Source organism: Protobothrops mucrosquamatus, unplaced genomic scaffold (assembly GCF_001527695.2).
Source record: "Protobothrops mucrosquamatus isolate PMUCROS unplaced genomic scaffold, P.Mucros_1.0 scaffold104, whole genome shotgun sequence".
NCBI lineage: Eukaryota > Metazoa > Chordata > Lepidosauria > Squamata > Viperidae > Protobothrops > Protobothrops mucrosquamatus.
The window spans coordinates 490,763-517,539 of NW_015386477.1; positions in this window are offsets into that span (position 1 = coordinate 490,763).

The following is a 26,777-nucleotide window of genomic DNA, read 5'->3' on the forward strand; positions in this document are numbered from 1 at the left end:
AGATGTGATTGACATCTTGTGTACTATACAAGTATTTATGTGTATGAAATTATATTGTTACTACTTAAAGCTGAATTGTTACTTTGATGCCAATATTAAAAAGTCCCCTAATGACTAATTTAATTTTCCAGTAGTAATAACTGTTTTGCTCACAGTCACTATCCATAGGAAATTCTCAGTCTTTCCTTTTTCTTTCAAATAATTATGTGCAAATCAATTCAAATGCAGTTTAAATCATTGATTAAACTTGGAAGTTCAGATCAAATATTTGGCTTGAGTGCATTCAGTTCAAATGATCAAACTGCTCTGGAAAAAAGCTCTTCTTGCACATATGCTGAAATGTGAACGGTTCAAATTAATTCAGAAACATTCCATTCAGTACAGTGATTCAAATCAATTTCCTGATTCTATCTGGAAAGCTGATTGGCCGAGTCAATTTAAGTGATTTGAATTGATTCTCCAACCTGAATATTCTTACAGTTTTGTTTTTAAGCACTTTTCCTTTTCCTTTCTTGGTGCATATGCAGTTTTTCAGGCAACTGTTCCATGCAACTGATGATACAGAATGCATTCCAGAAAAACATAGTAGGCAATATGCAACTGGTTTATCTATAAAGAATCACAAAGTACAGGTGCCCTTGCGACAAAGAGGGGAAGGGGTGATGGAACATAATGAAATCATAATGCAAATCCTATGACCTGCATACTTGTATCTAGTGTTGGGATACAAGTATCAAAAGGTCTTGTTTTCATCATTTCATCACTATACGTGTCTTAGTTTTAGTTATTCTGGCTAGCTTTGGACCTCTATGCCAGAAAAGGTCCTTGTTGGCTTTGCTGCAAAAGACTAACATGACCAATCCTTAGGAAAAAGAAAATCAATCTTTTCATCTCTCAACTGAGTCAGTACCTTTAGACCTCAGATAAATCTGCTGCCGTATCTTAGTGAGTCTTTTTCTCCACAAATTATTAAACTGTCCCTTAAGGAGCTACTCAGTGTAACTAACAGCAAATAAATGGAACATGGCACAGTTCAGAATTTATCTCTTGGGCTCAACATACTGTAAGGTTGCAAAAATCTCTTTAGAAATATGCTTAATTTTTAAAATAGATTTGGAATAAACATCTTCTGTTTTCTTGTCAGTGAAACTGGCCAATTTCCCTCCAAATAAAAATTAGCCGACCTAGGGGTTACAATATACAGGGAATGGAGAGTTTAGAACTAGATAATCCAAAGGAACCTATTTGGGAGTCTCCTGCCTGGGGAAATGCTTCCAGTGATATAGTTAAATATAAGTCTTCCTCAAGGTGAGCTTGACTCCTAGTGACTTCACTGACCTCTTCGTGTCATTTTCTTGAGAGAAAAAAATGGTTTGTCACTGCCCTCTTCCAGATAGGGTTGCCAGGTGTCCACTATTTGAGTGGACAGTCCACTTTTTCACATTATGTTCACTATTTTTTTGCTTGAAATGACAGTTTCCCATTTTTAGCACAATTATCTTTCTTAAAGCATTGAAATTCCTGGCACAGAAACTTGAGGGGTGCCAAACAAGATATACAGGGATAAAAGGAGATATGAGAGACTATATGAATTATGTACAGGTAGCGTAAGTAGAATGTTCAGTAAAAATCTATTTCACATCCAGCAATTGCTTTATTTATTTGCTTAGCTAAATGTTGATTTATAAGCTTGAAATTATTGCTACTGGGAAAGATGTGATTGACATCTTGTGTACTATACAAGTATTTNGGACCAAAAGTTTAGTCTTCCAAGCTTTTGGATTTGTGATGGAGCCTCAGGAAACATCTCTCTAGCAGAGTGTGTAAAATGTGTACAATGTGCAGACTGTGTATTCCTAGACATGTGAATAACTGCAGTCTTTGTTGTTAAAACTTGTTGTGGGAGATGAACATTGCCCTAGTCTAACCCACATTCCTTTTGTTTTCAGGAAACATATTTATAACTTATCTTGAATTTCCTGAGAGAAGTAATTTGCCATTAAAAATGCAACTTTGTAAAATTAGAGTTAGGTGTGGGAAGCAGTCTCCCTTTGTTTGAAATGGTTAAGTTTATAAAAAGCATTCCGAACCAAATACCCCATAGTTCTAAATATGTAGTTCAGGAAAGAAGGCTGCCGGTTTTAGCACTGTGTATTTGAAGCATAGCTGAGAGGTACTGGAACCATTTGGGATTAATTAAATGTTGCTGTTATCATTAAAACACCTACTCTGGCAAATATGGAAAGACTGAACACTGCAATAACCTGTCTTGTAGCAACCAGTGGTGAAAAATGTAAACATTCCCAGTCATAATGACTGTAATCAGAGGTACAACATGTACAGAAAGTTTTAAAAGGCAGCTGCTATTCCAACATCATGACTAAATAGAGTTGGAGGTGAGAAGTTTACCAAAGCAAAAACCTGGGACATTCTCCAGAACTTAAACTCTAGTTAACCTGTAAGTGGGAAACAAATTATAGTAAACAGAGTAAATTTTTCAAAATTAAAAAAAATGAGTATTTTTATTTGAAATTTCATTCAGATAAAGCATTGTCTGAAAATAACTTGTTTGCAACAATATTCTATCAACTATTCAAATCCTATCGATGCTATGAATATGTTATTCAGGAATAATCTTGTCCTTTCAACCAATCAAGTTAACCTAAGTCCTTGGAATAGCTCTGTCCAATTCATTGATACTGACAACAAAACAAGGACATGGATTTTCTTGTCCAATGTATTCATTACTTGGAACCCTTCTAAAGGAATAGACATGTAGCCCATAGCATGCACTGGCCAACTAAACATTTTAATTTCATTTATGTACAAACTTATTTTTACATACATTTCAAGGAAAATAGTGCAAATTGGATTTTCAGGGTGCATGAACAGATTGCTCCAAGATAAAATCCTCAATACATAAAGTGTTCCTGACAGATACTTGCTTGTCTGATCTTTGCTTAGTTGTCTTGATCAAATAAACTGTCTCAGATGAAAAAGAAATGACTTTTTGAATTCATGAATTATTCATCTTCATTAATACAGCCTTATAAGAATAACTGTGGTATATACATCACCTAGAGCATATGTGTGTGTGTGTGTTTTAAAAAATTAAATTAAATTAAATTGTTCCATTCAAACAAAAAGGCTCACAGTTTAGGAATGGCTATTTCTCATCTTGTTTAAGAAATTCATCCAGCCTAGCCAATTAAGGTTAATGTAAAGAATGTGATGATCCAATAGGAATTTCTATTTATACAGATACTGTTAGATAATATAGGTAAGAATAAAGAAGAATAAAGAAAGCCCAATTCTACCGTCAGTCTGAAATGGGTGTGTGTGTGTGTGTGTGTGTGTGTGTGTGTGTGTGTGTGTGTGTGTGTGTGTGTGAAATTTATCCATTGCTGAAGCAGGTATTTCATTGCCTGTCCTTAAGTCATTGCTTGACAAGACAGGGAACATTGGTGTTCTAGTCTAATATGTACATGGGATCTACCATTTTTGTCAAAATGCTGAAAACATTAGTGAACTATTGTGATCCAAATGCCATCCTTTTATATGTGCATGTAGCATATAAATGCACATACAACAGAGGAGAAGCTTGAATTGCACTGCAGACACTGCTGACCCTGGCTTTGGAAGTGGGGCACTTCTGTGCTGTAACAATCTAATCTGTGATGGTCCTTTTTAAAGCCCTTACTTCACATTTTGACGAGATATGAAGATGGCCTTGACTATAGTATTATCCATCATGTTTCTCACTGCAGTTATTTAAACTGGAGTTATTATTGAAGACCAGCACTGATGGTATTACCTAGTTTGGGTAATAAAACATCTACCAGAAAACAACCAAGCTCAAATATCTCTCAACTCTTTCTTGAACAACTCCTCCTCCTCCTTAGTTAAGATGGCGGCGCCTGGATCGGCTGTGGCTGCATTGGGTCTCGAAGGTGAAACGTTTTTGGAGGGATATAAGGGATATAGGCCACATGATTGGGAAGGTTTTAATGTGTTTGAGCAACATAGTGGGACTAAGCTAACATACGACCGACCATCTTTGCTGCTATGGCGAGTTTTTAGCTGTTTCGGAACTGTTGGTGAAACTGTTAAAAGTTATTTGCGTTGTTTGAAATTGTTCTGCCGGCAGCAAGATCTGACTGCTGGCCCAGCAACGGATTCTACTGAAATTCAGGAGGCAGAGGAGGAGAGGTCCCAGGGCATATGGAGCAAAGGAACTGGATGACGCTGTCAGCAGCTCCAGATGAAGAGAGAGAGGCTTTTGGAGGAGTTGGAGGCAATGACAGCGTGCTCCAGGGGCAAAAAGAAGCAAGGCCCCTTTAAGGAAAAGGTGGAAGAGACAGAATCAGAAAAAGAAAAGGAAGAGAAGTTAATATGCAGGAATACAAGCTAATTTGACGGCTAATCCACATGGAGCTCTGTTTCCATCTATCCTGTTTGCCATCATTTGCTCTCTAGAGACTAAAATGGACGATCTGAAACTTGAGCTAGCCATGAACAAGGAGTGTATATTGGAGGTGGTGACCCTTTGAGATCTGTATGCCACAAAGCTTCATTTTGATGTATGCTGATTGGTGTACATTCAAAGTGACAATTAAGTTTATTATTATTATCATCATCATCATCATCATCCTCAACAACAACAACAACAACAACCTTCTCATTACATTTTCAGGCCATAAATATTATCATGAGTAATTTCCATGCCTGAATAAAATATGCCAGGGAATTTATCTGAATGAGTAATATACAGTAAATGAGTGAATAGACAATTGATCTATAAACCATGCTTTGAATGGCAGAACTACTTTCAAAATATTCCATTCACCAGCCTTTCTGGAAGCTGCCCGCATATCATTAAATATTTCTTTGCATACGACTTCCACTGATGCAACAAAAGTGGACGTTGTAAAGCAAAGGAAAGTTGAAATAAGATGATAAACATAGTTGTGGTTTCACTTAGTGACCACTTTAGTCCCAATGGTGGTCATGAAACAAGGACTAACTGTGCAAACATTACCTAGATGCTTTGATGCATTTTGGAAAATCAGGTCAAGGTTGAATTCAGTTCCCCAGTGGGTGGAGCTTTAGGAAGGTAAATGCCTCACCCTTAGATCAAAACTGTGCCCCCAGCCCCCCTGCTCACTTCTGAGGAGATGACAAAGATTTATTTTCTTGCTCTTGTATTTTCATTTCTGCAAGCAGAGCCTTGTCCCTGCAAGAAGAAAAGAAGCAAAAATTAGTATATTCCTTCCAAGTAAGCTCTTTATTGTCATGGGCAAACTGAGGCTCCAGGATCACAAATGATCCCTAACCAGGCACGTGGGGTGTTGGTTTTTTTTTGTTGTTTTTTTTTTGTGGCAATGGAACATTTTCCAAAAACAATTGCCAGGAAAAGGCAATTTTGAGGTAGGGAGAGCCAGTTTAGTACAGCGGTTAAGGCACCAGCCTAGAAACTGGGAGATTATGAGTTCTACATGTCTTAGACAAAAATCCTTAGGGTAACTTTTGGCTAGTCCCCCACAACCGGAACTACTGAAACTGGAGCTGCTAAGCTATCTGGTCACTTGAAGCATCATGATCAGTTCATTTAGCAATGGAAATTCCAGTCTCAGTCAGGATTGTAGCCTGAAGGCTACTTGTAATCCAAATAGTAAACTAAGACTTCAGGAAAGAGATTAGAAACGAAGCTCAGAATGACTTCTGCATGCCACATTTATTTATTGGTGTTGTAAATCAACTTTTCCCAGCCTCATCCAATCCTGAAGGGCTGAACTTTAACTTCCATCATCTCCAGATGACATAGATATTGGCATATTTATGAATTTTGGAGAGTTTTTTGCTAGACTAGAGATTAGATAAAAAGTCAGAAAAGCATAGGACTAGCTGGACCAATAACTACAGAGAAATAAAACTTCATAAATGTTCATGGAAATCAGAAATCTTATTGTTTTCTAAATGTCCAAGCTCTCATTTTCATGAATAACCCTTTCTTAGATGCAGAGTATAATTTAAATAGAAATAGAAACAGTTTCTCCTGTCACAGTAATCTCCATTTAGATTGAGGAGGAAACCTTGAGGACCTCAATTGCTGCTGGTTGATTAGTCAGAAGCTGATTTGCACTTAATAAAACTTCTCTTTTGCAGTGATTAAAGTCTCAAACCTCCCCCTTAGATTGTGTCAGGAGAACTAACTTTGTGGTCCTGCAGTTCTACAGTTTTCTAATCATCTCCATCAGGACTTGTGTTTTTTTTTTTCCTTAAAAGAACAGGAAGAGTTTGCTACTTGAGTCTTCAGCATAGAAGTTACAGAATTGCTACCCAAATCCATAAAATATAGAATTTGGATTATATTTTTCAGTTTATCAGTAAGAACCTACTTTGAATTAGGGGAGAGAGGGATTTGTCTTTAAGCTCAGAATGCTTAATGAAGGCTAAAGAATTTACAGATGAACAGCCCCTGCATAATCTTTTGTCCAACATATTTTTCCTTTTTTTCTCTTTCATGCAAAAAAAAAGATAAACTGACTAAGTATCTTTCCATATTTTTCTTTCAGAATGTATGTCAAGCGCAAACAATCAGGCCCACACATGTAGAGTTCAAAGTAGCTACTTTATTGTTCTATGTCCGTTTCCCTGGAATCTTATCTGGCAGCTTTCACCTGGGAAAGTTTAGATAAGGCTCAGAGGCGTTGGACCCTGTGTGTGTGAGAGAGAAAGATACCTTGCCCTCTTGTTTGTACGCTATGAGTCCAGGCTAATTCTGTGCTTGAGCCCTCCACCTGAGTGGGATGGTTGTTCCCCAAAATATATATGAGCACAGAAGAATACAGATGTATATTTTCATGTAGAAGCTTTGAACATCTGTTTTCTAGTTTTTCAGAGCCTTTATAAATCATGCCACTAAAATGCACTAATAAATTCCTTAAAAGTGGTGATACAATTAGTTTCTTTTAGGTTTAATACCAGAAAATTCCTCCCTTCTCTATAAAATGACTTCCCAGAAGGCCCAGGCCCACATACTTGGGGGGGGGATCCATGACATCACTACTCCTGACCTGTCCCTAAAAATGAAAAATTGTAAAAAGGGAACAGCTGCTCTCACCTTAAAGGGAGGTGAAACATCTAATGGTTTATCAGTATCTTGAAAACTAATTTGCTTACACTTTTTGGACATTTTTCTATTTGATGAAAGAGAATTGACTTTCAAAAATTCTTTCAAGAAAAAGGAAAACTATGTTAAGTTATCATAGGTGAAGTGTGATCCTTGCACTTATCTGGATGCAGCATAGCCAAGGTGTGCCTGTATATGTGTTTATCATAGACAATCAGTTCTCCTGTGATCTGGTTTGCACACTTCTGTGGAATCCCAGGGAAGGAACAAGCAAACCATGACGAAACTCATTTTTCAGTTTAGGAAGACTGTGCAGAAAACAACTGTATTTTAGTACTGTCCTCTATTTCAAACAATTAGATAAGCTCAAATATATCAAGAGAGATAAGAAAGAAATTCTCATCATCCTAATAATAAAATAGAAGCTTCTTTCTCAGGGAGAAGGAAAAAATTAAAGCAGATTTAAGCACAGAATTAATTGAAATATTGGAATTAATTAATTCCAAACATTTGGGGGGCTGCCACAAAGAAGAGGAGGTCAATCTATTTTCCAAAGCACCAAAAGGCAAGACAAGAAACAATGGATGGAAACTAATCAGGCAACTTACAACTAAGGAGAAACAGTGATAACAAGCCCTTTGGAAGGGCTTGTCTTCAGACGTTGTGGGTGCTTCATCACTGGAGGCTTTAAGAAGAGACTGGACAACCATTTGTCTGAAATGGCATAGGGTCTCCCTGCTTGAGCAGGGGGTTGGACTAGAAGACCTCCAAGACCTCCCTTCCAACTCTATTATTCTGTATTCTGAACAAAGCTGTAACACCTCCATTTTCTCCATTTACACTTTTTATCACATTAGAAGCTTTCCTACTAGAACATTTATGCTTGAAACAAATGCACCTTCCCAATTTCTATCAGGTTTCTATTTATTTGATACATGGATGTACAGCTTCTGGTAGATTGAGAGCTTCACTGGGATTCACACAATATGTTGGGAAATAGACTCCACCGTTTTGAGAAGCTGTGCTTTTTCCCTATAAGTGAAATGGATGATTTCAGTCTCTGTGAGACTTAATCCATTTCACTTAAAATCTTCTCCTAACACAGAAAACATGCCAATTCAGGAGCCTATTCCAACATGGAAGCTTGGGGAACACAAAAAGACTACTGCTAAGATGTGTATGGCCCCTGACCACACTTTTGCATTCAGAATTATTACAACTCTGTAATAATGTCTGTAACTTTGACTTAGTTCCCTGTTTTTTGCCCGAGCACAACTTTTAAAATTGTAATTCAGTTTTAGATATAAAATCTACATCTCCAAGAAGCACAGGCACAAGAAACCCACTTAAACTGGTTTCCATAGAAACTATGACAGGAGAGCATATCTACTTTCCTATCCTTCCAATTTCTGTTCATCTTTTGATTTTGTAATAAAGACAAACTTGTTTCTTTCCCTGCCACCATGATATTGATCTACAATTCCTGATCCTTCAGAGCAGTGCCAGTGTTTGGTATGATCTACTATTTTTTTTTAGGTATATGCAAATGGGTGCATTCTCTATGGTGTTATTTTGGACTTCTCTGTACGTCTTAAAGTCTGCATTTACTTTGGGTCAGTTAAACTGATAACTCTTCCAAAAAGTACATTGTTCTCTTATTTAAAAAAAAATAAGTAAAAATAAATCATTACCTTTAAATATTGCCTGTTTTGCGCTTGTCTTTACTATTTCTTACTTAAGAAGTGCTTTCCTGCCTGAGGCTATAAACTGATATACAATTTAAATCAGCAATAAAATAATCCAATAAAATCACAACAGGAAATTAAAAACAGACAATGAATTTTGTTTAAACTAAGCCAGACAGCAATATTTACACGTACCAAACGCCCAGAATAACACAAGTGCAGTTTCAAGATAATCTCTATATGGAGAAAACTAAGATCCATGGTAGTTTTACAATAAAATGTAAAGATTGTGGAAATAAACATCCCAAACATAGAACATAGGGCTGGAAGGAACCTTGGAGGTCTTCTATTCCAATCCCCTGTTCAAGACAGAAGACCTTATAGACTTATACCAGTGATGACGAACCTTTTAGAGACCGAGTATCCAAAAACTGGCTCCGCCCCCACTCTGCCCCACTCTGCCTGCCTGCAGGGCCACTCACCGCCTCCAGGGCCCGCCGCAGATCGCCCAGGCAGCCCAGCAGCGCCATGGCGTCCACGCCCCGCAGCATCATTGTGCACATTGGGGCGTGAGGGCAGAGTCTTGTCTATGCTGCCTGGCTGCCATGTCCTTGGCTGCACTGCTCAGTGTGGGCCATGCTCAGGGGCGACTCTCCTCCAGGGAGGCTGCTGGTGAGGAGGGGGTCGTGGGTGGAGGCAAGGCTGGGGCAATGGCATGTGTGCCCACAGAGAGGGCTCTGAGTGCTTATACCATTGTGGTCAAATGGCTATCCAGTCTGAGTGCTTATACCATCGTGGTCAAATGGTTATCCATTTTTGCAAACCTCCAAAGATGGAGCACCTCCAACTAGAGAGGCAAGCTATTCCAAGAATTAGATATCAATCCATAGCCAATACAAGTTGCTGTAGGGAAACATATAAATTTAATAAATTATCAATAGAGTTGTTAACTAAGTCATGTTCCTATCACTATGGATGAATTGTCTGATTGAAATAAAATTCAAGTCCACTGCAATCCCATTTAGTTGTGGAACTGCAATAAATTTTCAGCAGATTAATTAAAAATACAGCCAACTAGGAATAACAGGAATCCAACATCCCTCCGCCCCATCCATCTTGCAGAAGTGTAGAAGTGCAACTACTCCAGCATAGCTGTGGAGAGGCTTAAATGTCTTTCTTTAGCTGTAAAAGAAAATTGGGAGAAAATGCTTTAGTTTCTTAAAACTGAGAGACTCTTTCAGGACAGCCCGGTTGCCTCCTTATCTAGGACAATTGCACCGCAATCTGAATAATAAAAAATACCAACTCTTTTTTGCTACTTGGCAATTCACAGTTATGTGAACTTGCAACTATGAAATACATTGCAGGCTCCAGGGCTTACATATTTGGCAAAATTGCACATGTTCTTTATAGCACAGAATGTGACAAGAGTAAATTCTACCAGTTACTGCCACAAAATGTTTCAGCAATACAAAACATTGTAGTATACATTCTAGCCTATATAAAAGGCTAAATTTTACAGATTGCCAATTTATTAACTTGACAGGTACTCAGCATGCTGCCTGAGGGCTGAAATTGCACAGAAGGAAAGCAGAAATGTCTCTATTGGTAGAAAAGTCATGGTTTTCTCTCCCATTTTGACAGGTGGGGCATACTGACTGAAGCCATGTGGAATTCTCAGTTCAACAAATTGAGCGCCTTGAGAAATGTCTAAGAGGAAGGAACAAAGTTAGGTGGAACCTTTAAAACTTGTTGTTCGTCCATCGATTTCGATGAAGACCTTGACATCTTATGGATTATGGGCCATCAGCGGTGTGTCCGTAGATGGCTGATGTTAGCACGGAATGTTCTGCCACATACTGAACAGAGAAATGTGGACACTATTGCTTCAGCATTTGCAGCTCTGGCTTTACGGAGTGCTCACTTCTCTTGTGCCAAGATTGTCCTTCTGTGTTCATATGTCTGGCAACCCTGGTAAACCAGGGTACGCTATGTCGGTCGATCATGCGCCAAAGATTCCCAAGAGATGGTGTCGATATCCAGGCACTTGAGAGCTCCTTTCAGCGTGTCTTTGTATCGCTTCTTTTGTCCCCCGTGCGATCGCTTTCCTTGAGACAGCTCACCATAGAAGAGCTGTTTAGGGATGCGATGGTCTGGCATCCTTACAATGTGGCCTGCCCAGCGCATCTTTAAAACTTAACACATTTATAAAGGATTTTTTAATTGAATAGAGGTAACATCAGATGCATAAAACATTCTCTTTCCTTAAGAGGAAGTAAAGGAAGTAAAGATAAATAAAAAGAAGATGGAAAGATATATTGCCTGCAAGCAAACAGAAAAGAGAAAAGCAACTAGTAAAGGAAAAGAAAAAAAAGCAAGGTTTGGAGTTACAAGCTTTTCACAAGCAACTCATTGTTTTAAGTTCTCCTCCCAAGTACCTCCAAATTCACATTGCTGAATTTGCATGACCCTCCCTTTGCTAATGTTGAGGACAGAAGTTTGAGTTCCATCTTGCTGTGATTTTAGCCCTCGGAAACAGCACATTTTTCTCATGGTTCCTGGACTTATGCGAAATGCTAGAGCAAAAGGTACACCTCTTCTCAGTTCATTGTTCCAGTGCTTATTTATCATACTTTTACTTTGTTATTTCAGACCTATAATGGCTTAAGGATCTACTGTTTCTTTTCCCACCCAAATGTATAGAACCAAAGTTTCTGATTCATTTTAATTTAGTTCATGTTGGAGTGTGTTTCCATTTCTTTTCTTGATAAATGCCAAACTTTAGATCATATGGTATACAGAGTGCTCTGAAAGACCAATTTGCCTGTTAAGAGTGGGGACTTTAAAATCCTATGTCTTATAAATTTTGAAGCACTTAACATTTGAGATTTAGCTTCCTCAGTCTTGGGCTATTAATCCAATTGGGAGCATAATCATTTTCTTTACAGCCCTTGTATTTGGTTTTAAATCACCCTGATCTGGATGCAGGCATCGATCGTCACATCATTATCTTTTCCCTTGTTAATACTCTAGTTAATTGCTGTGGTCTGGAGGTCAACAAAGGAAATGGGAGAGCTAATCCATATAATAAAGTTGCTTATTATGGAAGGAGAACAATAAATAGTTTCCTCTGAGAACACTTCTTCTTTGATACTGGACTATGCCTTTGGTCTTAATGTCACCGAGAACATATAGTTGGTAGTATCATTCATATCTTCTTCCTAAATGATATAATGTCAGGTGTCAGACTATCAGTGCTTGCTTTAACCTAATGGAAATGCCAGGGACAATAGAGATAAGGAAGAAGAAGGTTAAATGGTGGATTAAAAATTCTGCTGAAATGAAGACTAAACTTGCATGAAAATAAATAGAATGCTTTGTCCTAAAATAGCAAGAATAGTGGTGGTAGAATACATTAGGATAAAACTGAGTAGAAGGTGAAAGAAACATATATAAAATGTTTAGCACTGTCACATTGACAGTGAAAAGTTTGATCAGGAATCATGTTAGCCAATGACTGTTAATAGATTAGAGGGAGGGAGGGAGGGAAGGAGGAAGGGAGAGAGAGACAGAGAGAGAGAGAGAGAGAGAGAGAGAGAGAGAGAGAGAGAGAGAGAGAGAGAGAGAGAGAGATTTTCTTTCCTTTGTCTCACTAGGATAGTTTTGTCAATATTTCAGATTTCAACTCCCAGAATTCCTAGCTGGCTGGGCATCAAGTTAGGGGAGGCTTGTCTGTAATTAGAGATCTACATAGAACTCTATACAGTCTTGAAAGTTGCTTGTAGATTCACTTCAAAACTCGCCACCAAACTGCACTTGTTAATGTTAATGGAAGGGAATAATTATTAAATATAAGAATATGCATGTCTAGTGTAGTAGTTAAGGCACCACACTAAAAACTTGGAAACTGAGTTTTAGTCTTGCTTTAGGCAGAAAGCCAGCTAGGTGATTTTTGGCTCCTGACTCTCTCTGAGTCCTAAAAAGAAAGCATTGGCAAAATGTTGTCAAGAAAACGGCATGGACTTGCTCAAGAAGTTGGAAGAAATTAAGATTCTTTCGAAGGCACAAAAACACAGACACACAAAGCATATTAACTGCATTAACTAATGTATTTTAATAATGTAAAATATACTGAATCAACTTGCACTTTTAGTTCCATTCTTTGTTGAGATTCTAACCAATTTTTCAAGTATATTCCCCTTATCAAGAAAAACTGATAACCAACTATAATTTTGCAAGGTAAAAAAATATGAATAGCAATACATTTGAAACAAGACATATCATTTATACCACAATTTTCTATTCTTTGAAAAGATTAATTATGTACCATGTTTCCAATGATATTACATCGGGTGGGAGTGTGATTCCTTCTGTCACCTAAATGGAATATTCAATCTACTAAATGTTACTTTTTAAAAAAATAAATAATAACAGGGTTTTTTTACATCCATTTAAATCAATGTAAGTATCATAAAGTCTGGATCTAGCCTATTGTCTTAACCACTTATCCAAACAATACAGAAAAAATGTAGAACAGAAAACACTTTAGATTATCATAAATCCTGTCACATTGCTAAATTAAAGCAAATAAGCTACATAGCTTATTTTATTTGCTTTGCTTTCCAAAATATTTTGGCAAACATCAGCTGGTAACAATGCTGTAGCAGCCAATTTCCATATGTTATATTCACCTAAATTATTTAGCTGAAACAAAAACCAGGTTAGGGAAACAGAAGATCTTATAGTGGGTGTACAAACATCTTTATAATCAAGATAAAGAAACAGTTAACACTTTATTGCCTGCTCTCTAATGGTCATCTGGATTTTTGCACCCCAGATGTACTGTAGTCATTCTAGTACCAAAGACAACATATTTCTATACTACTACTTACCTAGCTACATACCTGAGAAGGTTTGGGATTCAGTTTTTGCACCAACTATGAGCTCAAGGGTGGAAAAATGGATGAGTATTGTCATCCTGAAGATCCTGCCAGCCTCGAGGGCATCATCCTGCAGGCAACTGGATGTGAGACTTTACTGTAAAAGCTGGGTTCTAGGGACACGGTAGAGATGCTGTTCATGTATTATCTGCCATGTTGCAGGCCAGCTTCTTTGCCTGAGCTTCTGGAAATATCATGGTGGAGTTTCCAAAGTTGATTGTTCTGAGATATTTTAATTGATCTGTCAGAGGGGGCTTAGAGATGACTATGGTGACCATGACAGGTATACCAAGTCATAGGTGAATGGCACACTAGAGCTGTTTTCTTTAAATCTTGAGGTAGTTGTGATGGGTACTAAGATTTGGAAACTAATATTTGTTAATCTAATATTACCATCTGTCCTTTGGATGGTCAGACTATTCCCTGATCATTTTAGAGCTGTCTGATGATTCCCTAATCATTTTAGAGCCATCTGATATCAATGAAAAAATAGAACAATTTGATTAATCAAAGTTTGGCTTCCAGAGTACATTTAGCAAATTGTCTGAATTGATGGTAGATGGTTCTTTTGCGGTCTTAGCCACCTACTAAAATATGGAATTAGCACTAACCTCATAAGGAACTGTACCTAAGTAGCTCCAAGTAGCTCAGGGAATGAAGTGAGATACCAGAGTGCCTCTGGTATAAAACAAGGAGTGAATCCAATGGAGCATTGACAAGAGCCAATATCTGAGTCTGTAGCTTAGTGATAAGAGCAGAAAAATGTTATTTCTCCACTGTTATTGCATCCACAGATTGCCATTCAGCAGCTACCTTTAAAGAGACCTGGACCTTATTGGATACAGATGAAAAAGATGAAAAAGAGGACCTTCTAAGGCAGGCATGTCAAACTCGTGGCGTCATGTGACATCGTGTGATTTATCAGGACTTTTTCCCCATTGCCGACAATGGGGTGGGTGCAGTTTCGGCGTGATGCATCCGGCCCACAGGCCGGCAGTTTGACATGCCTGTTCTAAGGGGACTAGTGTAGTTTTCCAAAAATCTGGAATATAAAATACAAAGAAAGAAGAGAATCACTCAGATTCACTTCGACTTGGTACTAGCTGGACAGATCCAAAACAGATAACCTTGTAAAATGAACTCTTGGCTATCTGGGATGAGTTTGATCATATGGGTCTGAGAAAGTAGACAGAATGTTCTTTAGTCTCAGCTCAGCCACTTGTGGGATTCCTGCCCTCCCTGGATGATGGAGTTCAGGAAGGTGAGAGGAATCTGTGGAAGTTGAATGCATCTTGGAGAGAGAGGTATTATTGTTAGAAAAGACAATGGTGCATCCTCTCCTCAAGAAACCATCACTCAGCCCAGATATGCCATGAATTATTATTGACCTGTCTCCAGTCTCCCCTTTCCAAGGAAAGAGTTTGTTTGTTTGCTTGCTTATCTATTTATTTATCGCAATTTTAGGCTGCTCAACTGCCAAATATTCTGGGTACTTCATAAAACAAAACATATGATGCAATAACATTATCTTCATCCAGATATTGTTACTGTACAAAGTGACAACTTCAGCTGAATGGAACATCACCCTGTGTTTTCTTCAGTTCACTTTTGTATACTCTCAGTTGTTGGTAGAAATATAGGTGGGTGGTTTCTCCTTGCAGCTTGCTAGGCTTTGGGAAACATAGTTTCCCAAACCTGAAGCTCACAGTGTTCAATATTCTGAGAAGGGATAAGATTGTTTCTGCACCTGGACTATTGTAGAATATGGTTTATCTTAAGTATAAGAAAAGCCTTCTATATTTAGGACAGGGGTGGGCAACTTTGGCCTAATTTCAGAAGACCTCTACTAGCTCTCTGTTCAAGCTTCTAGAACAAGAAGGAAAGGAAGAGAAAAGATAAGGCAGAAAGGCAATAGAAAAGTATGTCAGTCTAGAAAAAGTATCTCTCCCTTGAGTTCTACTCCACATTGCTTTCATAGCTTATGCCCAAGGGAATAAGAGCCTCAAGAGAAAGAAAATTGCACACTGTTGGTTTACAATAAGATTATTTAACAAAATGTTTCAGCAAACCGAAACTGGAGATTCCTGGTATTCTTCTAATAAGCCTGCTCGCTTCTGTATTTTTCCAAGCTCCTATAATTTAAAAAAAAAAAATGGAACATTTACTATTCAAAGAATTACTCAGCTTTTCTCCAAACAAGGTGTATGTCTCCGAATTATTAAAGGAATGAATAAAAGAATGCATAACAGATTTTATGAGATATAAATCTGGGAAAAATAGACAAAACAGGCTTTAAGAACTAAAGTGAAATAATGTTGTAAAAACTGAACACAAAAAGGCAATATCTTGGTAGAGATGACAAATATAAAATCAGGAAATTGAAATCCACTCACATTTTATAATACGCAGCTTCATTTCAGATATATGAATGGTGACATTTCCTAAGGCAGCTTTCCCACACCTGACATTTTTCAGATGTGTTGGGGTTACAAGTCCCAAAGATTTACTGTAAGGAAACTAACTAGCACAGCTGTCCTCAAGAAGTGTTAAGAGCTTCATTAAAACCTCTTGATAATCAAGATTCGTAGCCTAGAAAAAAAACTTTGCAGATTATTCTGCATTACACATTATATTTATAACTTTTTATAAGGCATTTTCTAATAATTTTCTGCTGAATTTTACATTCACTTTAAGGAGATAATATAAAACAACTTATTTCAGAACCTCTTGCTATACAAACTTTTCAAATTCATTATGGAGAAAAACTTAAGAGAAGTCTGGAAAATAGCAACTGCATGTTTTATTATTGTTCAAATGCAAGGAGATTGCTTTCCAAAAATGACTGAAACATACTAAATATGTATAAGGTATTTGTACTCCTGTAATGGATTTTAAGCATATGGTGGCTTTTTTCACCACTAAATAGAATAACTACTTTTACTACAACTTGTCTGACTGTACAATGTCACAACAATTTTACAAGGACACTTACCTGTAATTGTGAATTCAAATTAGAGTCAGGTGAAAAAAAAGATTAGCACTTGTCTCTTAGAGACCCATTTACTTGTGATAAGTTCTCAGTACTGTCACATCACATACAAAACACACAGATTGAATTAATGTACCATATTATCAAGGTTAATTACTACACATTCTACATAGGCTTTGTTCTTAGCTTCCATATCACAGGTGAAGTAAAGAATAAAGTTTAGTTTTTTTTGTATATCTTGTTGGGCGCAGCTGTTGTTATTGACTTAAGGCAGTGTTTCTCAGTCTTGGCCACCTGAAAAGATGTGGACTTCAATTCCCAGAATTGAAGTCCACATCTCCAGTTGTTAATATTGAGAAACACTGACCTAATAAATAGAATTAACCTCTTGAGGTGGTTGGGTGTTTGTGTTACTAACTATGCACATATTTCTAATTCTCTTTTTACTTGTAGCACATTGTTCTAGTATGAGATTATTGAAGATTGTAGTTTTCTACAACATGTTGAAATCTGCCTTCCTAAATATGCTCTTTCATTATGGGAATTCATGGAAAGAAAGATGTCAGGGATTTAATGTATCATCTCTAGCAGGGGTGTCAAACTCGCAATATCACGTGACATGTCGTGACGTATTGCAACTTTTTTCCATTGCCGGCAATAGGGTGGGCGCAGTTTAGCATCCAGACGTGGGCTGGCAGTTTGACACCCCTGATCTATAGGTTCATTGGTTGTTTCCCCAATGCTACATCTTTTCACTTTTTCTGTGTAAAGTCACTGTCATATTTTGTAATTATGTGAGATTCATTAACATATATCAAAGACATGAATTAGGGAAAGTTAGAGTGTAGTTATCCGAAAGGTAGACTGTAATTCTGAAATTTCTTTTTTTTCATACAACAAAGACAAAATCTAGAAGGCAACTATAAATGCTTTATCAGTAATGATTTCCTCCAATTTCTGCAATTTACATTTTTCTCATATTTTGTAAAATATTCCTATTAGCATTAAAACAATTTTCCACTGTATCTCCTTCGTTCACAAAAGCCATGACAAGCTCATTGCAATAATTTCTCCTATTGTAGAGATCTCTCATTGCTCATCCCAGATTTTAACTCAGCCTGCTCAGAAAAGGGAAAAGAATGTGGGCATTCACTAACATTCGCAGGCAATGGTCAAGTGCTTGAAAAAGCTAAAAGCCTTTTGTGCTCAAATATCTTCCTTAAATTAATACCGATAAAAATTAAATTCTGACTAATACTTAACTAGACTCTCTGATAACTTCATTTTTTAAAAAAAATAATTGAAGTGGTTTAAGCTTACCAATGTTATCTGTAGCAACTGGACAATCCAAGCTAAGGAAATAGCTTTAAAATGGGGAAATACTGGAGAAGATATACTGTATTTATGTGTGGACATTCTTTTAATCATTGGCTTTATCTCTGGCCAGCTTTATTTTGATTTCAAGCGCATTAAATACATGACATCTTCCCCTGCTATTATAGACCACCTGAATATGTATGTTTGTTGCAGGATCCAGTCTGAGTTGTCACCAGTCACCAGAACGAGGGGTTTTATCTTTGGATCTTTCGGAACTTTTCTCTAGCAGAGTGTATGTTTGTATGTTTGTCCCCATCCTCTCTGGAAGAGATTAATGACATTCATACAATGATTATATATCTACCATGTCCAGTTAGTGGCCATATTTCTTACCTGACACAGGATAGTTGTTTCTGAAGAGTTGTTAAAGAATAGTTGTTATACTGAAGGCAGCCTTTATTGGAAGATCTCACTGATCCTAGTCCATCTGGAAGACAAAAAAATATCAGACGTTTTGAGATACACCTGAACAATAAACAAAAATTATATTTATAACCCACAGGAGTTTGGCATACCTTATATAGGGATCCTTCCTCACAGCAACAAGCCTGTGAGATAGGTTAAATTGAGAGAGAGAGTGGTACAGTGAGTATCTCTGGCTGAGGTGGACTTGAATCTAGGTCTCCCTTTAACCACTACAGCACAGTATCATTTTTCCTTCTATTATTCCCTTTTGTTACTCTACCACAAGCAAGTGCTAGAAATGTTAGTTAAAGAATAGAAAACAAGGAGAAGTACGGTAAGTGGATTTTTCCTACAATGATGGAATGTTACCATTGAGCTCCTCCAGGCTTCTATCCTAGGACTGCTGCTTTTTAATATATTTATAAATAATAATAATAATAATAATAATAATAATAATAATAATAATAATAATAATAATAATAATAATAATAAGAAGAAGAAGAAGAAGAAGAAGAAGTAGTAGTAGTAGTAGTAGTAGTAGTAGTAGTAGTAGTAGTAGTAGTAGTAGTAGTAGTAGTTGGAAGGGACCTTGGAGGTCATTGAGTCCAACCCCCTGCTCAGGCAGGAACCCTACACCATTTCAGACAAATGGCTGTCCAGTCTCTTCTTAAAAACTTCCAGTGTTGGAGCATTCACCACTTCTGGAGGCAGGATGTTCCATTGGTTAATTGTTCTAACTGTCAGGAAGTTTCTCCTTAGTTCTAAGTTGCTTCTCTCCTTGATCGGTTTCCACCCATTGCTTCTCGTCCTGCCTTCGGGCGCCTTGGAGAATAGCTTGACTCCCTCTTCTTTGTGGCAGCCCCTGAGATATTGGAACACTGCTATCATGTCCCCCCTCGTCCTTCTCTTCGTTAAACTAGACATACTCAATTCCAGCAACTGTTCCTTATATGTTTTAGCCTCCAGTCCCCTAATCATCTTTGTTGCTCTTCTCTGTACTCTTTCTAGAGTCTCAGCATCTTTTTTACATTGTGGTGACCAAAACTGGATGCAGTATTCCAAGTGTGGCCTTACTAAGGCATTGTAAAGTGGTATTAATACTTCACGTGCTCTTGATTCTATCCCTCTGTTAATGCAGCCCAGCACTGTGTTGGCTTTTTTGGCAGCTGCAGCACACTGCTGGCTCATATTTAAGTGATTGTCCACTAGGACTCCGAGATCCCTCTCACAGTTACTACTATTGAGCAAGGTACCCCCTATACTATACCTGTGCATTTGGTTTTTCTTGCCTAAATGTAGAACCTTGTAGAACCTGACTGGGTGTGACTAGTAGATCAGGCTAGCAGTGACTGATGAGGAAAGAGGTCTTGGAGTAGGGTAAGCAGCTCAAAAAAGGTGTTGACAGAGTGTACATCTGCTGTAAGAAAAGGCCAACAGCATGTAAGAAATGGCAATGAAGATAGAAATGCCAATATCATAATGCTTGTATATAGATCAATGGCACAATCAAATCTGGAATATGGTGTGTAGTTCTATGCTCAGAGTTGAACGATGAGGGTCAAAAGGTTGGGACAGTTTCCCATGAGGAAAGGTTGCAACATTTGGAGCTTTCTAAAATCTATTTTAGAAAGAGCAAGAGGTGTACAAAATTATGCATAGTACAGATAAAGCAGACAAGGAGAAGCTATTTTCTCTTTCCTGAAATACTAGAAACAGAGGTCAGCCAATGAAATACAATACTGATAGTCCTCAACTTATGACCACAATTGAACCTCAAATTTCTGATGGTAAGTGAGACATTTGTTAAGTGAGTTTTGTCTTTTTTTACGACCTTTCTTGCCACAGTTGTTAAGTGAATCATTGCAGTTGTGGAGTTAGTAGCAGAGTTGTTAAGTGAATCTGGCTTCCCCATTGCCTTAGCTTGCCAGAAGTTTACAAAAAGTGATCATATGACCCCAGGACACTGCAGCTATGATGAATATGAGTCAGTTGCCAAGTGGTTGAATTTTGATCACATGACCATGGGGATGCTACAATGGTTCTAAGTGTGAAAATGACACTTTTTCAGGGTGTTATGCTTTGAATGGTCATTAAATGAACTGTTGTAAGTGGAGGACTACCAGTAGTAAATAAAGCAGAACAGACAAAAAGAATTTGTTTCTACACAAAGCATAATTGAATTCAGAATTCATGACTATGAGATGTGGCAGATTACCAGCTTGGAAGCTACCAGGATCACGTACCCATGATGGCAGAGTGACAACCTCTGAAGCCCACCCACTGGGAGACCACTCAGCTTCCTTGTGCAGTTGGGTTGGCCACTAGGAGAACTGAGTGCTGGACTAGATGGCCAGGGCTCCAATCCAGCAGACCACTGCTTATATTCTTATACTGAGAGACAAATATTAACTTTTCTGGTTAAAATTTGTCAAGAAGTGGAGTATTCTAACAGGACAATATTTTGACAAGAAAACCCTTCATTGGGAAAATAAAAGAAAGGGAGGGGATTATCACCTCCCTTTCCATGTACTGTAGTTCTAATTGAAAAGTATCTGCACACAGAAATTCAAGATAACTTTCTTTTATTTAAAAAAATTGCTATCATGGATTTCATTTTCAGCTGCTTGACAAATATGTATCCTCGATTGGTATCATATGAAACATTTAATATTTATATTTTAATAAAGAAATATTGTTCACAAGAAAAAGTTTCATTGGAAGAGTTTGGATAGAAATAGCTTCCTTTTAAGACCAAATGACAGCATAACACTTTTTTAAATGAATATGATAAAGGGCAAGTTTTACAAATGAAGAATAAAAAAAAATTAAAAATCCACTACAGTTAATGACTGCGAGTTTGTATGCTTTTTTTCTGTCTTTTTCATTTTAAAAAGCTTTCCTTGGCTGAAATTGCCTAATTATAAGTGAAAAATGAAAATGACTAATATTCACATTCCAGCTGGGTTCTCCCCCCTCCCCCCCGCGCGCTAATAATATTTTTCATTTGACATTAATCAGTATGTGTTTTTATCTCCTAAACTCCAAGGGAAGAGATCCAGGTGAAAAGGGAAATTACCAACAAGCTGTAAACAACTATAAATTGCTGCAGATGCACTAAAGCTGTTTTTTCTTTAAGGGAATGTACACGTAATCAGAATTTAATGCTATTCATCAGATATTTTTCATATATTGCTATAGAAGCAACATCTGTGTTTATACACAACATACTGTACATTTTACAAATAGGGGGAAATGTACAAACATTAGGAGTTTATCACAATTTAAGAACATAAATTGCTGGATCTGACAAAGGGTCAGTTCATTTCTGCATGCTAATTCCTTCAATTGCTAATTAAATGTCTCTGAAAAACGAGCACGCAAAAAATAAAAGTAACAATTCTCTTCCATTAGCTTTTGAAGGAGTTGATTTTCTAGTTTCAAAAGAGACTTTTGCTGAGATTTATCATCCAATGTTCAAGCTGCCTTTAAGAAAAAAAATGTTTGGTGAGAAGACATCTTTTTTTATACAAATCCTTTTACTGATGTGATGTCATCCATAAGGTGCCAGGTCAAAAAGGAAGTAATGTCATGGCTGATTCCATAATGTTGTAATGCTTCTGAAAAGTAGCAACTGAAATTTATTCAGTGAGGAGACTCATGTCTCAGAAAAGAGTGGTACAGTTGCAGAGTATGTGCTTTGCAGGCAAAATGTCCCAGATTTGATCCCCTGCCATCCGCAACAATGGCTAAAAAGAATTTAATATTTGCTTGAAACCCACATGTAGCGCTCGCAATGCTGAGCTAGATGGGCTAAGATTCTGCTGTAATGTTTTTTCATATGGTCCCTAATACTGTATTCTATGCAATATTTAATTGTTGATTTATTAGATTTATATTCCACTTTTTATACAAATGCATTGCATACATTGTACATTCCTAATACTTTGCTGTGCTGATGGTGTCTGATTTAGGACTGTGACACCAATTTTAAGCAGTGAGAAGCATAGATGAAGACAAGGGAATAAAAAATAGAGAAGAGGGATCTAGTACAACAATAGAAAATGTCAAATAAATGATGGAGATATACTTTGGGTTCAGCCCCCGAACCCCAATTCCATTAGCTATATCATTAATATGGCTGAACAGTTCAGATGCCAGATGTGTGGCCAGTGGTTGATGTACCATCTCCATTCAAAATTCTTGTGCATGGCTACTTTCTTGCATCTGTCTTCCATGCAATAGATTTGCATTAAATTTGACTGAACAAATGAGAGAAAAGAGAAAGGAGCTTATTTTAGTTTTCTTCCCACTAAAAAAATCTGATTAGCATGTTTTTCGACTTTCCAAATGCATAGTATATCTTATTTCTCCCAAACTATTAATGTGCTACATATTGTCAAGAGTAAATTAAGAGAAAAATTGTGGAGTAGTATGCCCTATATTTCTTAATTCAATCTTCTTTGTATTTTTTCCTAATTCTTTCTGCTGGGCTTGAGCGATAAGTTTCACTTTGATTTAGTTAGTTAAAATACATGGTTGCTTCCAGCTGTGTAATTGTTCAGTGACAACCTCAAGACACATTTATTTTATGCAGGTCGTTGGTTAAATTTATAAGTTTGCCTTTTCTGTTTTGCTATTGATATTCTGGTATTTCTAGCCTGTGTGACAAAATTTTAAGCCACTTTGTGGTTTTTAATATGAAAAAAAAATGCTTATGGGCTTTTATTGTAAAATTGTTTTAGCAAAAATATTTTAACATATTGCATTTTTGCTTTGGGATCTTGTTATTAGTGGAAAATACATACATTCTACAGTACATAGTTACATGTTTTTTGTTCTCCATTGTCAGTTCAAGATTATGTCAGTCAAGTTCTGCTCTTTTGCTTTTTAATTATGCAGTAGGTAATAAAATGCCATGTAGGATAACATGGTCTTAGAAATATAATTTAGCTTCCTCTATGGAGAGGTTAAGTTTGCTATTAATTGAGGTCATTGGAAAGGGATTAAAAGGTGTATCAAAGCTTAATAATAATTTTTCCATCAAGTCCCTTCTGAGAATTGCAACTTTGTTCAAAAGCAGAAAACAGCATGAATTTCCAAAAGCCGCCCAGCCTAAGCAAAAAGGGTCATAATTTAAGCAACAACATTCCATTTTACTTCCCAGTGATGCCTCCAAATTACTCACATTAAAAATGTAACAACTAAAAATGACACACTAAAAATGTATCCTGCTAAGCAAAGGTGCCTTAGCAGAGTTAACAATAAAAAACATATTGCTGAAGATTAGAACTACTTTGTTAGGAGCAAAAATAAATGTTTAATTTTGAAATATGTTGATATTATACAACCTGACCTGGGTTTAGGATCTGCCCCCCTACTTGGACAACTGCCAGACAGAGAACTTGGTAGGAATCCTTATTCTTTTTTTAATTAGTTTTATTCATTTATAACATAAAATGTGAAAATACAAAAGCAAATAGTAGGGGACAACAGTAAAAAAAGGAAAAACAAAAAAGGTGTGAAGAAAGGGAGGGGAAGAAACAAAAGGCATTGACTTCCAGCTCTCTCTGTTGCAGTAAAATCAGACATTAAAATCAAATCTCAACTTTTTACATTTCTATAGTAGTATGCACTAACCATTTTTGTATCGGCAAATCAGTCTAATCGGTAAAACCCAAAATCATGATATTTTTTTCCACCTCAAGCACAAAGTCCAGAAGTGGTTTCCAAGTAGAAACAAAAGTACTTATGTTCTTTTCTTTTATCAGCACAGTCAATTTGGCCATCTCTGCTAATTCCATCAGCTTTTGTAACCATTCGTCTGTGATAGGAATGGAGGCATCCTTCCACTTTTGTGCCTCTTGCTGCCGTCACCATATATAAAATCAGAGTTCCAATTTTTTCCCCAGTTCTCTTTCCATTAGGTCCAGAATGAACTTGCAAGGATCCTTACTGATGTCTGGCAGACACATGATCTGATATTCCAACCAGCACAGATGCTTGAACAGAACCACAGACACTAAAAGTCCTGCAAAACTCCTGATCTAACTTTTATGGAAATTAAGGCAATGCCTAGACTTCCTGCTAATGTCTCTAGATGTTTTGCAGGAAGTCTAGCATCTTCTTTGATTTAATATATTGGATTTATATTAGCTATAGAAAAACCTTGCTGGTAGTTCTTGCTAAATCATAAAAACAGCAGAGATTCTCTAGAGGAAGTTTCCAGCTAGCAAACATAAAAACATCCTCTATATTTTCATTAGTTCTACATCTCACTGTAAAGAAGGATGCAGTCATGCTATCTTGAAAGAAAAACAGACATCAGCATCATCAATCAATTTGAGTTTCACATTTTCTTAAAATGTCCTCGTATATATAGTAAAACACACACACACACATGCACACACAAATGAATGTTTACTCCTTAGGTTTTGAGGGATGTGAAAATTCCAGAAATGGGTGATCTCATAGCTTACACAGTGTGCATTAAAACCGAAAACCAGAGGTGCCAAATGAAATCCCTTGCTTAATAGCCACACATTTCTACTGAGCTTGCATTTAATAACGAGAAGAGATCTTTTCATATGACTATTTTTTATATCTTTATTAAAATTTTCAAATAAAATTTCTTGATTTTATTTTAAAATAGCCCTAGAAGAATTTCAATATATTACCATAAGTTAATGGTAATGTATGCTTAGTTATCATTTCTCTTCTATAATATGCTTCTTGTCCCTTTAGTTGCCAATAACCTTCTGTTTCAGCCAAACTAAACAAGCTGCAAAATACAATTTCAAATCAGGTAAACCTAAACCTCATCTTCCTTTAGTGTCTTGTAGCACCTTATACTTAACTTGCAGGTTTTTTTATCTTGGCACACAAATTTAAATATGTCTATCTGTCACTATCAGCTGTCAAAACAGTTATTGTCTGAAACAAAACTAAGATTCTAGATAAAACATTCATCTATTCATAAAAATTCTTCCCAGAAATGACAATGGTAATTTTACCCATTTTGACATATCTTTTTTAACTTCATTCCATGTCTTAAAATAATTATTTTGAAATCACATACAATTCAAATTTGTCAAATTAATACCCAAGAATTAATTAACATTATGTTTTTTAAGCTTGAAAAAAAGTAAAATAAATTCTACTTGGTCTTGATATTTTTTCTTACCATTTTTGTCTTCTGTTTATTAACCTTAAAGCTGGCTAATGCACCATTTTTTTTAAATTTTCTCATTAATATTTCCATTCCTTTTAATGGATCTTCCAACACCAAAAATAAATTATCTTCAAAATTTCTCAATTTATAAAAAAAAAAATTATATCCATTATCCTTTCAGTGGTTTATTGATTTTCCTAAAATTTTCCAATGGGGGAAAAATTCTCCAATCATTTCTCAATATTTTAATCGAGAGATGGCAAGCCAGGTAACTTCTGGAGGCTGTAGAATGGATCATAGAATAAAAGATAGGATATGTAAACATGAAAAAAGTTCTGCTGAAGATATTACCTAGCCTGGTAATGAAACATTCAGAAACTAACCCAGTGCATAAGTTTGCACTGCTTTTTCAACAAAATCCACAATTCATTCTCAAGGGCATTCTCACTTCTCATTCATCAATCCTATTGCTTTACATGGCAGCCATATATTGGGGATGGCTCCATTCTGAGTAGTTATTGTTTTATTGCTTTCAGTCTGAGATTCATCTCAAAGTCTCTCAGAATTCCTCTTGAACTAATTAATCCTCACAACAATTCATGTGTGATAAAAAAAATAAAGATTATTCACATTATTACATGATAGATCTGCAAACTAAAACAATTTATTACTGTATATCAAACCACTATTACAGATGAAATCCATATTTGACTTCTATGCCCACATTATAACTATCCATTGCTTGGTTTTAAGATGATAATTTAACCAGAATTTAGAGTCAGTCAGCAGTCATATTAATTGCTTAAACATCAATTTTTGCCCACCAAACACAATTAATTAGGAAGTGATATTTATCCTTCTAACATTTAACAACAACAACAACAACAACAACAACAACAATAATAATAATAATAATAATAATAATAATAATAATAATAATAATAATATCGCACAGACTGACTACAAGCAGCGGCATGACAAAGTAGCAAAAATGGTGCATTGGAAGATCTGCAAGAAATATCATTTGCCTGTAAGCAAGAACTGGTAGGATCATAAAATAGAGAAAGCCATAGTAAATGAT